This window comes from Chlorocebus sabaeus, chromosome 25 (assembly GCF_047675955.1).
Source record: "Chlorocebus sabaeus isolate Y175 chromosome 25, mChlSab1.0.hap1, whole genome shotgun sequence".
In the NCBI taxonomy this organism is placed as follows: domain Eukaryota; kingdom Metazoa; phylum Chordata; class Mammalia; order Primates; family Cercopithecidae; genus Chlorocebus; species Chlorocebus sabaeus.
Genome location: NC_132928.1, coordinates 58,592,447 through 58,605,712, shown reverse-complemented (window position 1 = coordinate 58,605,712; position 13,266 = coordinate 58,592,447). Strand labels below are relative to the sequence as shown.

General features: G+C 37.8%; 1 pseudogene; it reads left to right on the top strand.

The window, feature by feature from the left end:
* Positions 1–6,277: 6,277 nt before the first annotated feature.
* On the top strand, positions 6,278–7,628 carry LOC103231043 (tRNA (carboxymethyluridine(34)-5-O)-methyltransferase ALKBH8-like; annotated as a pseudogene).
* The last annotated feature ends 5,638 nt before the right edge of the window (positions 7,629–13,266 follow it).

Here is a 13,266-nt window from a genome sequence, read left to right as displayed (position 1 = left end):
TTGTAAAAATTCTTTGCAATGTTTTAATTTATTTAGCCACAATTAGAAAGTACCAGACACCTGCCCAGTTCTGCAGCTCCAAAGTTTCCCCATTCCCTTCCCCAGATATGGTAGGTTTCCATGTCTAATTTGTACATAGTAGTTAACTTTCATTGAGCTCTTCCAAAGAGCTAAGCATTCTATATGTATCCTACAATTTAACTGCTATAGCATTTAATTACCACATCAAAATGTAAGGAAGGAAAAGTCACAGGAAGATAGTGTTTTTTAGGGCAAATAAATCAGATGTTTCAGATTTTTTTTTTCTTAGTAGGCTTATATAGGCCTATATTTATGCACCTCAGGCTTCAGAGGTTTTATTTTGTGGCTTGAAATTAAAAGGCACTTTCACATTTATTATTTCACGTGATAGTTTTTATTCTAAAAGTTACGTACAGAGTACATTGTAAATTGACCTCGCGATTGCCACCAAAACTGTTAAATTTGTTTTTTATAACACTGTAAAATTGGTTTTAAATTATTTGTCTTTATATTGCATGCTTTACTGTCTTTGCATCTAGTGATGTTCACATCCTTACCATTTCAACCTCCACTCCCATAGCCACACCCTGAACCATGCAGAATTTCTCCACTACTGATATCTTAAATTCAAGTAATCCTGCTTAACCAACAGAAATTCATTTTCTTACAATTCTGAAGGCTAAACATCTAAGATCGATTTGCTGGCAGATCTGGTTTCTTTTTCTTTTCTTTTTTTTTTTTTGAGACAGAGTCTTACTCTGTCAACCAGGCTGGAGTGCATTGGCTCTGTGTCAGTTCACTGCAACCTCTGTCTTCTGGGTTCAAGCAATTCTCCTGCTTCAGCCTCCCAAGTAGCTGGGATTACAGGTGCCCACCACCATGCCCTTCTAATTTTTTTATACTTTTAGTAGAGATGGATTTCACCATGTTGGCCAGGTTAGTCTCAAACTCTTGACCTCAGGTTATCTGCCTGCCTCAGCCTCCCAAAGTGCTAGGATTATAGGTGTGAGCCACCGCGCCTGGCCCCAGATCTGGTGTCTTCTACGACCTCTCTCCTTGGCTTATAGATGGCCATCCTCTCTGTGTCCTCTCACGATCTTTCCTCTGTGTCTTAATTTCCTCTTCTTATTAGGATACTAGTCAGTCCAAATTAGAACTCACCCTAATGAACTCACTTAATCGTAGTTACCCCTTTAAAGACCCTATCTCCAAATGCAGTCATCTTCTGCTGTACTAGGGGTTAGGACTTCAACATAGGAGTTTGGTGGGGAGCACAGTTCAGCTCATGACACCTTCATTCCTATCACATCTCATCTTTCACTTTACTGGGAAGATTCAGACCCTTAAACCCTGTTCTCAAATCTTCATTGCCTTCTTTTCACAGCTTAGGACCCTTGTCTTTCACTTCAGCTGCCACCCTCAAAACAAAAGCTGCTACCCCACCATACCCCTTCCTTTGAACCTATCTAGGAAAACTGTAACCTTAGATGAATTCACCTATTTTACTTTCCTCTCTGCTCCTAGATTACACTGCTCCCCGAGAAACGTTACACGTGCATGTAGAATGCTGCTATTGCCCATGAAGAAGTTGTGGTCTATTAGAAATCTGTGTTCCTCAACCCCAATCAGACTTTGATACCCCAGGCAAGCCTTATAGGTAGTTCCTGCCTTTATTTAACACTCCTGAAATCTACTACTTGACCACTTGCCCACTCATTCTCAACAGATGACTTTGCTCCCGACATTATAGACAAAAATAGAAGCCATCATCCAGGAAATTCCTCAACTCCACCATGCCTCTTTCTTTGAACCCAGCCCACCCATATTTGCCTCTACTCCGTTTCTTACTACCTATTCTATCAGACTGGAGATCTATTTGATTACAAAAATTCATGTGTTCTATTTATATTGGGGATGGGTATGGCAGAGGCAGCAGGAAATGGGGAGAAAGGGGAAGCTAGCAAAATAATTCTTTCTGATACATAGTCAAACATAAAAATTACATAAAATGTGTTATTTTAACTCAAAGTCTGATTGATACAGTTTTGCTGTGTCGCCACCCGAATCTCATCTTGAATTCTCATGTGTTGTGGGAGGGACCCAGTGGGAGGTAATTGAATCATGGGGGCAGGTCTTTCCCATGCTGTCCTCATTATAGTGAATAAATCCCACAAGATCTGATGGTTCTATAACGGGAAGTTTCCCTGCACAAGCTCTTTGTCTAGTGCCATGATTAGGAGGCTTCCTCAGACACGTGGAAGTCTATTAAACATCTTTCTTTTGTAAATTGCCCCGTCTCAGGTATGTCTTTATCAGCAACATGAAAACAAACTAATACACTTGTATTTATTAATTTTGCTTTATAAAATTTTAGTATAAAATTATATCCCATCAAGCTTTATTAAAATATGTAGGTTTCTTCTTTCCTAAGAGGCTATCAGAAGTTCTTACAAAAGTTACAAGTGAAATTAAAAAACTAAAGCGTACCTTAAGGAGTTGAGCAATGAGAGGCAGCGGGGGATTGGGGGAGGGGCATAAGTTATCCATCATATGCACTTGAAACAGATGTCTACTTGGTGGCTGCCCCAGAAGAATCATTTTCAGTTCCAAGATCCAAGCCTATTAGACTAAGTATCAATTGTGCGAAGCTTGGATGAAGATTCAAGGCCTTCCTAGCACATTCTTCAAGGCCCTTCCTTTTTCAACTCTTTATCCAGTTCCTAACTTTTCTTGAACTTATAAAAATAATTCATTCTTATATTCAATAGTTCCTTGTACTCAGTTTTTCTCAGTAGTGATCACATATGAATCACATTTTATCTGCAGTATAGACAGCAGCTTAAGGATGTAGACATGAAATAATTTAACTGAACCATTATGTTAGAAAATTTTAAGATCAGAAGTTTAGCTGCAAACGTGGAGGAGTTTTTAGATTGCATATGTGGTGTTTTATCAATCTCTTATATGTATTTGTAATGCAAAAATCTTCACAACCAAAAAAAGATATTCGTTTTTAAATAGTATTATACATTATTGCAGATCTTTGTATCACTAACCTATGAAAAATCTGGCATGCTTTCTGAGGTCAATGTCAATATCCCTTAGATGTTTACATTTTTTATTGATTTTTTCGTCCTGAAAGTTCTATTCATTTCTCTTCAACATGGACATATTCTGTGTTTATTTTCAAGGCTGCAGCCCTGTCAAAGAGTATTAAAAACCCAGAAGAAATATCTCAAATGGCTCTTCCACACCTGTCACAGTTATCACAGGACCCCACATGCAGATTCCTCAGGCTAATACCACCACACTGCTCCTAGTGCCTTTCCATTTTAAATACCTTACATGTGATATCTTATTTTATTCTTACAACATTAGCCCGAGGCACATTGAAAGTGAGGAGGAACCTGAAGTCTAGAGATTCCAAGTGACTTGTTAATGATTAGCAAAGTAGCTCGTGGGGAGAGTTAAGTCTTTCAACTCTAACTTCCAGTATTCAGTCAACTACATTAATATATCTCTAATTTGAAATGTATTATAATTATTATTTTTCATTGGGGTGATATCTTTAACTGGCACATTGTTAAATAATAAAGGGTAGCACAGTTCTAGACTTTAAACCCCCAATGGAATATCTGGATCAGGTCTACCATTCATTCTTATAAGTTAGATAGTCAACAATTGTGGTTGGAGAGAAGTTTTATTTCGATATCCCAGAAATGGGTTAGGACCAGAGATGTGAGAACCAGAGAAGGTCAGAAAATAGAAATACCAACCAAGCATTATGTATACTAACTTTTTTTTTCTTTTCAGCTATCTGTTGTGGTAGTCTGACTAAAACAAAAAGACATTTCAAAAATTAAAATTCTTAGCCATAAGTCTACTTATTCTTTACAATCCAATTTCATACATAAATTTTAACAGTCATGATCTCCCTCTATTTCTGAAATAAGGTATTTGATTCAGCTCCCTTATACACTTTTATGGCACTCAATTGCTGGGGGATATTGAGAGGTATCTACCAGTCTACACACCCTAGGTCCAATCTGTGTAGCTTACTTTTAGCTTCAAATATGTATCACTTAAAAATATTTTCATTATATAAATTCTTTTCAAATACACATTCAAAAATATATATATACACACATTCAAATTATGATATAAACGAAGTTTGAGTAACAAAGATGGGATGTCACAGAAGCCAAAACCCAACTGTGGGGGAGACTAAACATCCCTAGCATTAGTGCTACTCTGTATCTCATTAACTCTGCCCACCATAAACTCCCATCTCTTCTCTTCATCAATTTTTCAGTATTTCCACCCTCAATCAATTGAAATTTTTATTGAGCACTTTTATGTGATTGGCACTAGGACTGCTCCGTGCTTGGCATTAGGAATAGTACCATGAATGTAAGATGTATTCGCTTTCTTCAAAGAGTTTAAAAGGCAATTGGAAAAACAAGGCACACATAGAAAATTAAGTAATAATACAAAAGATCATAATAATGCAATACGAAATAACAAGCAAGGTAGTACATAAAAAGTGGCCATAAGTTAGGGAGAGAGAGGAAAAAAAAAACTGGCATTTCTGAGAACCTATTTTATGACAAGTTCTGTAAAAGTGGTTTTATAGATTATTGCATTTCTAGATGGAAACAGGCTTTGTTAATCAGCATTATATAAATGTTGTTTCCCTGAGTTTTGTCTATTTGAGATTTCTGGATCCTGAGGGTAATAGAAAGGATTCATTTAATGTAGGAATTTACTACTACAACACAATCATATTAATATCTTCATTTTATGAAAGAGAAAACTGAAGCTCAGAAAGATTAAATAATTGACCTAAGGTCAAACATCCAGTAGGTGGCAGAAGCAACTTTCAAATCCTAAACTTCATGCAAGTCACACAAGTTTTTAAGAGTGTCTCAAACACACGCTCTGGGATAAAAACCAGATGGCCTTCACTATAGCTAAGTTAAGATAAATATAAGTAGCACTGATCTAAAAAATGTGAAGCAGGATGCTGATATAAATGTCCAGTTACTCTTTGTTGCAGAATTGACCAGTGTAGTCTAAACCCCTAGCCCATGTGATCAAGGGTACCAAATCTGGTATAATTTGGTCTAGTTTGCACACTGGGCTCTCTTCATTTGTAAACTCAGCAATTCTCACAGTGAGGGAAGTTTTTTGCTTTCTTTGAGTGGTGGTAGGTAGGGAGAGTGTTTCAGGGGAAGTGACTCCTTTCTAGGCTTCACCCTTCATTTTTGACCCAGTAGGCTCAGGATGAGGCCTGGTAATCTGTTTTATTTTGATTTGTAATCCATTCACATCAGCTTGCTGTTCACTATTTAAGAGCCATTGCTCTCAAGCATGTTTCAGGGCAATACAGATTTGGTTTAGCTTAGTTTAAGTGACTGAACAAAGTCCACTTTAAGTAATTCATCTCTTATTTTCTAGAGCCGCTGTGCTTACCTCTGCTAAAAGCTGCGAAACGTACCGCTTTAACCTACAAAAGCTTCTCTGAAACAGAAGTGTATATTTTTGTGCCAATATTTTTCTTACCAGCTGTGCTTCCTTCCAGGGAGATGGTGCTTTGCCACTAAACGAGCCTGTGTGCAAAAATACTCTCTGTCAAGTAGAAACTTGCTGTTTCATATTCATCAGCTAATTTATTCCTGTGACCACCTTTTACAGTATCCCTATTTTACAGATTTTTTTAAAAAGCAAATTTAAGAAAGGAAATAACTTTCTCAAGTTCATGCAGCTGATACCCACTGGGGGTTGAGTTTCAAATTAGGTCTGCCTGATGCTAAATTATTCTCCTTTGACTTTTCTCTGTCTTCATTTTCTCTCCTGCCTTATCCCTTGCCCCTGTATTAAGTCCCATCCTGTTACCCACAAGCATACCTCAGTCTTATTCCTGGCTCTTAGTATTGAGGAAGTTGTCAACCTTGGCACTAGGTAGGTTTTAAACTGGACGTTCTGTTCATGTATGAATTTTCTGAATAATTCATTGGTTTGGTGCCCACTAAAAGGACCAACAAGATTATTTTCTGATAATTTCAAGTTTCATTGTGAAGATTACACATAAATTTTTTCTACTCCTTATTCATTCATCTCATTGTTTAATGCCTGTGTTTGATTGTCAAGGTCAATTTATTTGCCAGGAATATGAGGTCTCTGCTTGAAAAGAAAATAGTTTTGTTATCATTTTTTTCCAGATCTCGTCATAATCCCAGCAAAGATATACGGGTTAATGTTACCAATAGGTAAAGGTCAATGAGAAGCAGTAAAACAGTATTTGTCAATGTTTTATGAATTTAAGTGGGCTTAACTGTGGAGAAACTACTAAAAACCATAGTCTTCTCCTCTGTACTAGGCTTCCTATTCTAAAACAGGCTCATTTTTAAAACCTCTGACCATTCAGTAAATGATTTTGTGATAAACTATGTATGCAAAGGGCATCATGCTGAGTGCTGAGGAAAATCCAAGTTAGACTGCAAGACATGACTCCTACACTCTGTAAGAACTATCATCCATCTTCAGAAAGAAAATATTATGCAATGATAATGATAACCAAGGAATTGTAGCTAATGGATAAAGTGAAAGTTCAGGTGCCAAAGTAAACAGGGAATGGAGTTGAAGTAATTCCTAAGAATAAAAGAGAAAAATACCATTTTACTATAAAGTAGAGATTATATAACAACTTTAATTTTCATCACAACAGAAAATGCTAAGTTATGTGCTTGAACAAGTTTTCTGTTGTTGTTCTCTGGTGAAAAGATCAAAGAACATTTGAATCTCTTCCGGCACCTCATAGGTCAAGCCAACAAAACTAACTTACAAATATTCCAGGTCTCCTATAACAAACATATGCTGCTTTTCTCCAACATGGCCAAGCCCAAAGGAGGCGTTGTGCAAGTATCCATGACAGTTTTCTGGCTCTACAGTGGAGAGGGTGGCGAAGAACAAAGCACTTGCAGGGTGAGAATCTGAATCCAGCCTGAGCTGAAGAGGAGAGGCTAGTTGTTGCCAATGGTGGTTTAGGTAATGGTGTGAGTAGAAACCAACTGCTCCTGGTTTTAGAGAAATGTGGACTTGTGGATGCTCTCTTAATGCCACCTAACAAGCCCTTCTCATTTGGAAGATACAAAACTACAGAAGAATCTAAGAGAGCCTATGTTACCCTCGATGGGAAAGAAATAGTGGATGATTTAGGACAAAAGATTATTCTGTATTTGAATTTCGTGGAAAAAGCACAATGGAAGGAATTGGGGCCTCAAGCCTTACTACCAGGCCTCATAGTAGTAGAAGAAATAATTTCTTCTGAGGATGAGAAAATTCTTTTGGAAAGTGTTGATTGAACGAAAGATATGGACGATCAAAATTTTCAAAAATGCTTGAAACACAGAAGAGTAAAGCATTTTGGTTATGAGTTCCACTGTGAGAACAACAATGTAGATAAAGATAAGCCTTTGCCTGGGAGTCTTCCTGATGTTTGTGATAGCTTTTTGGAGAAATAGCTGAGGGAGGGTAACATTAAACATAAACCTGAACAATTGACCATAAATCAATATTAAGCTGGGCATGACTGCCATGGATTTTAAGTACCCAGATGGTATCACAGTGCCAGTTATGTTGCCTTGTTGGAGTTGGCTGGTGATGACAGGAGAATCTAGATACCTTTGGACCCATGGGTTACCCTTTGGCTTGTGATAGCCAGAGGAAAGAGACTCCTCCCTCATTTCCAGAGAGTGACAAAGAAACCTGACAACTAGAGCAAGAGTACGTCCATCAAGTTTATGATTAGGTTGCTGGGCACTTCAGCAGCATGAGACATACTGCTTGGCCACACATCATTGAGTTTTGGAAGGCTTTGCCAAGTGGTTTAATAGTGGTTCATACAGGATATGGTAATGGAGAAAGCACCTTGGCGTCAATAAGGAGTTAGATTTGATTGGTTGTGATCAGAGTCAAAACCTTGTGGACATTTGTAGAGTGAGACAATTCCAGGCTTTTGTTTGTGATGTATTGTCAGTACCAGTCCACAGTGGGTTTGGTATGCCCGAATCTCCATTGCTGTTATTCCCCATTTTGCAACAACAGAACATAGAGTGACAGCTCTTCAAGCAGGTGTTGGACTCCTGAAACCTAGTGGGAAGGCACTCATTTACGTCTGGGCAATGGAACAAGAGTATATTATAATAAACAGAAGTCCAAGTAGCTTACAGGACACAGAACTAGCCAAGGAAAGAGAGAGGAGATAAGCAGTTATACCTCAGTGCAGGGGATGCTTGTGAAGCAGATGCCTGATGTGGGCAGTCAAGACTCAGCATCTTCTGTCCCCTCCATTAATGACTCTTAGGAGGGAGGATATAATTCAAGGCAAGTTACTAATTCCGAGCTGCCTATTCATATTAACAGGACTTCTTTTTGTTCTCGGGATGTATTGGTTCCCTGGTACTTTATGGGAAACCCTGATAAAGACGAACCTGTTGAGCCATTTGGTCCCATATGATCGCATGGCCCAAGTCTGGTGTTTCATCGTTACTTACATGTTCTGTGAGGGAGAATAGGAAGTCACCTGCAGGACTGTGAGTGATGTCAGCATTCTGCAAAGCTACTATGTCCAAGAAAATGTGTGTGTGATTCTTCAAAAGGTTTGATTATGCACCTGAATATATCATATATAAAAAAGAAATGCTCATTTTGTTTCAGAAAAAGAATAAATTAATTATCATTTTAATTAAAGAGAAAACTTATAAGAAACTACCAAAGGAGAGCTCTTGAGAAACATTTGGAAGTAGAGATTCATTAGGAAACACTCAGTTGGCTGCTGTTGGCTGACCTCATAAATGTAGGCTCCTACAACTTGCCTACAAAAGATGGTTTCTAAAAGCGATTAAAGTAATTTGTGCAGTGCTTGTGATTCTTGGGTAAGAGTCCACCGTTTCGAAGATAACCTTTTGTTATAAAGTGTTACTGAATGTACTAAATTATGTAGGATCTTAGTGAAGTAATTCTATCATATTTTAATAAAGGAAATATTCCTGGTTAATAAAAAACAAATACATGCTAATCTTCAAATTAACTTGATTAATCTATCTATAAAAGCTATACTACTCATCACTGTAACATTTTTTATTGTAATATGTAACATTTTCATAAACTCTAAAGCAGACATGAATATCACACTAACATCAGCCAGTAGGGTGCCTGTTTTGCTGCTTCTTTTGCCTTCCTGTGTGTTCCTGGGTGGTCCATCACTCTCAGGTGCAGTATGTGACTCTAAGAATGAAATGGTCAGATTCTCTGGTATGAAACTCAAACTACTGCCCTCATTCCTCATTTTTTATTTATACTGTCTCAGTGGTTTCTATATTACTTATGGGCCAATAAATGATGGGTATCCTCCTCTTGATGGTATTCTGAAGTCGGGAGAGTCGGGAGGGTGCAGTGAGCCATGATCGCACCACAGCATTCCAGCCTGGGTGACAGAACAAGACTCCAACACAAAAAATAAAGAAAAAGAAAAATTGCCTGGACCAAAATGTCATAGTGAGATCATTCATAAATTTAATCCTTAAAGTTCTTTCAAGTTCTAAAATTATATGATTCTAAGTGGAAAGTACAATTTGAAAATTATTGTTTTACAATGCAGCATGAGTATCGGGCTAACATCAGCCAATAGGGTTTCTGTTTTGCTGCTTCTTTGGCCTTCATGTGTGTTCCTGGCTGGCCCATCACTCGCAGGTGCAGTATGTGGGCTCTACGAATGAAATGGTCAAATTCTCTGGTGTGAAACTCAGACTACTGTCCTCGTTCGTCATGGGTCCAAAACTAGCCTGGAAAGTCTTTTTGGCCCTTATACAGCAACCCAGTTCCAGCTGATAGAATATGAGAAATGGAATGGAGCCTAAAAGGCTATCTTATCCCCTCGCCTCTACTCGCTCACAATTACCAAAGCAACCAACACAAGGGTTCTTCCTCTAATGAGCCTTAAAAGTGATCTTTCTTATTCCATAAGGCTCCTGCTCTGGAAGGCTCTGGTAATGGCTGCCATTTTCCTGGTAACTTAGGGTTATTTATAACTTCAGCAGCTGCCACGGAAGGCGCTCAGATGGGCACTCAGAGTTGTAAGATAAGCTCTCCTTCATTTATTTTCCTTAATTATGGCTGTCTTGGTTTTCCTGCCCCTGAGGCAATAGTGGCAATGTGAGGAGCAGAGACCTTGCCCCTTTGTAAAGGAACAAGTGGGGTGACCACTCTGGACCTATCATTGGACCTGACTTTAACTCGGTGTTTCTCAACAGTGCAACCAAATGTCAAAAACCACAGCGAGTGCTCACAGAGAAACATTGTTTGCACTTGCTTGTTAGTTCCAGGATTAAATAGACAGTCTTTTATTACCTAAGTTCTAAAATGTTTTGGTTTTATTTTTTTCCCTATCACAATTTTTTTAGTTTAGTTTTCCTATTTATTTAGTCTAAGCTCTTTCATCTACTCACATATGACGACCCCCAAAGGTAAGGCATACTAACAACTTCTTATATATGCATTCATATTTTTCTCCCTGATCAAAATCCATTACAGATCCTATGTCTATGTGTGTTTGTGTTCACATTTATACAGAATTTTTAAAAATCAACATTCATTTTTGAAACAAGGATCACATTATAAGCACTTTTTTGCGTGTTGCTTTTTTCCTTTCCAGTACTTTAATGGGGTATTTCTCCAAGCTATCTGTTAGCTCTAATTTACACAGAATGATTTATTCATTTCTCTAACAAAAAGCGTTCATTCTATCTCATTTTTGATACTTTGAACAAAACTGAAATAAACTTTTTTACACAATTTGTTCAAGCATGCTTATATTTGTATTTTTATAAAATATATTCCCAAGAGTAAAATCACCTGATCAAACAGCATATATTTTTTATCTCAAGAAAAACTGAAAGTACTTTATTTTTATCATCACCATCATCATTTTTGAAGTTAACAATTGACAAGCCCATTCAAGAAAACATTTTACATAATTTTACATCACTGACTTAGAGCCCACATATACATGACAAAGATAGCTAAAAACATATGAAAAAATATATATCTTTGGAAACAAACACAGAATTCCTCTGGCTGTGAAACTAAAAAGTTTGAGACAGTTTTTGAACTTGTAGCAGAAGGTGCAACAGACTGTCAGCTTCATTTAGCACTGCCTGCACTAATTGTTGTTCACTCGACTCTTTGCGAGATATTAGCTTCAGAATATGGACCCTAAAGAATCCACATCTTTGGAATGTTCCATCGTAGCTTTGATTATCAAGTCTGGGTCTCCAAAAGCCAATGTCATTTTATAGAAATCTTCCAACCATTATGCGTCATCCGACATGACATGTGTCACAAGAGATATATGTCTTGCCTCCAGTAAGTCAATTAGAATAAAACAAAAATTTCTTTAAAATATAAAGAAAATGTAGAACAAGACAGCAGAATGTGAAGTCTTCCACTCATATCTTCCAACAGCAACAATAACCTAGTAACCATCCAGGGATGAAAGTTTCTTCTTAGCAGTTTTGTGATTCAGAGGGGACAATGGAGAATGTCCACTCCCCCAAACAGAGCCTGGGCATTTGAGATTCTGAAGATTTAAAAAGGGGCTCCAGTCTGGACATGGTGGCTCACGTCTGTAATCCCAGCACTTTGGGAGGCCGAGGCGAGTGGATCACGAGGCCAGCAGTTCAAGACCAGCCTGGCCAAGATGGTGAAACCCTGTCTCTACTAAAAATACAAAAAATTAGCTGGGTGCAGTGGCAGGCGCCTGTAATCCCAGCTACTCAGGAGGCTGAGACAGGAGAATCGCTTGAACCCGGGGGACAGAGGTTGCAGTGAGCTGAGATATCGCCACTGCTCTCCAGCCTGGGTGACAGAATGGGACTCCGTCTCTAAAAAAATAATAATAATAATAAATAGAAAATAAAAAGGGGCTTTGCAGAAAGCTGTGGCAAGCAAAGGACAGGCTAAAGAGAGACAGGACTAATACATGTGTCTACTATAGATATATTCTTGTGAAGGACAGCAAAGAATAGGTGGCCTTTTCACCTCCTAGAGAGATAAAACATCGGAAGCCAAGGTAGAATTGGGTGTGTCCTGCCTGTCTTTAAATGAATAAGGCTGTAGGAATAGTATTGCTTCCTAAAGTATTCACAATCTTTTCTTTGCATTATTTTAATGCTATTTGTGTAGCATTAAAAACTGAAAAGGAGTTCTATGTAAAATGAGAGCAGAGAAAATCATATCATCTGAATTGCAGCCCTAGAAAACTTCGTGAACCTATGACTTAATTTTTATCTACAAGTCAGTTTGCTCATTTTTAACTATATGCCACATTTTATAGGTACATATGTATAAACGTATTTATGTGTACATGCCCTTCAATCCTCTAATTCTTGTTTTTTTAAAAAAAAGTCAGACAGATAGTCATAGTGCATTTATCCCTATTTTATTAATGAGTAAACCAAGACTTGGAAAGGTTAAGTGACTTGCCCAAGGCCACAGAGCTATACAAGTGATTTGAAATCTATCATACTCTCACATTTCAGAGATGAAGAGTTCTGTCTTCAAAAGGCATGAAGAGTAATTCCTCAAAATTAGACATATACTAGTTTATGCTAAGTATCGCTTGCTGAATGAAGGGGTTAACTAGATAAAATGAGTGAGATGTTATAATTCTAAGTGACATCGAAATATAGTTGATGGGAAAACTTTTTTTGAAATTTTACTGTATTTCATGACTGGGAGTTAAGTGCAGTTTATTTTGTCTTACTGCCAACATAATTTTACCCAGTACTAATTCTACCTGGTTCCTGGTACTAACAGATCAATTTGTGGAATTTTGATCTTTTCTGTGACCACACACTGTACTCAGAAACAAGTAAATACAAGTTTGAGAAATATAGGCCTTTGACCCCAAAATTCCAAGACAGGACATGAAAAGAGAGAGCAAAGTCATCCTCCTTCCTGGGCTATCTTAATTAAGTAGCTAAGTTTCTACAGTATTTGGAGGACTACTATGAGGTACCCACAAAAGAACTAGGAATAAGGAAAACAAGGTAAACTTTGAAATAACACATAATGAAATGGAGTAGAGAACTGCAAAGTCACCTGGGAGAAACTGCTTGACTCCCAGGCCAAGGGTCCAAGAGTATAACCAGCAGCTTGTGTTTACTATAATCAAAGGAAAAGCAA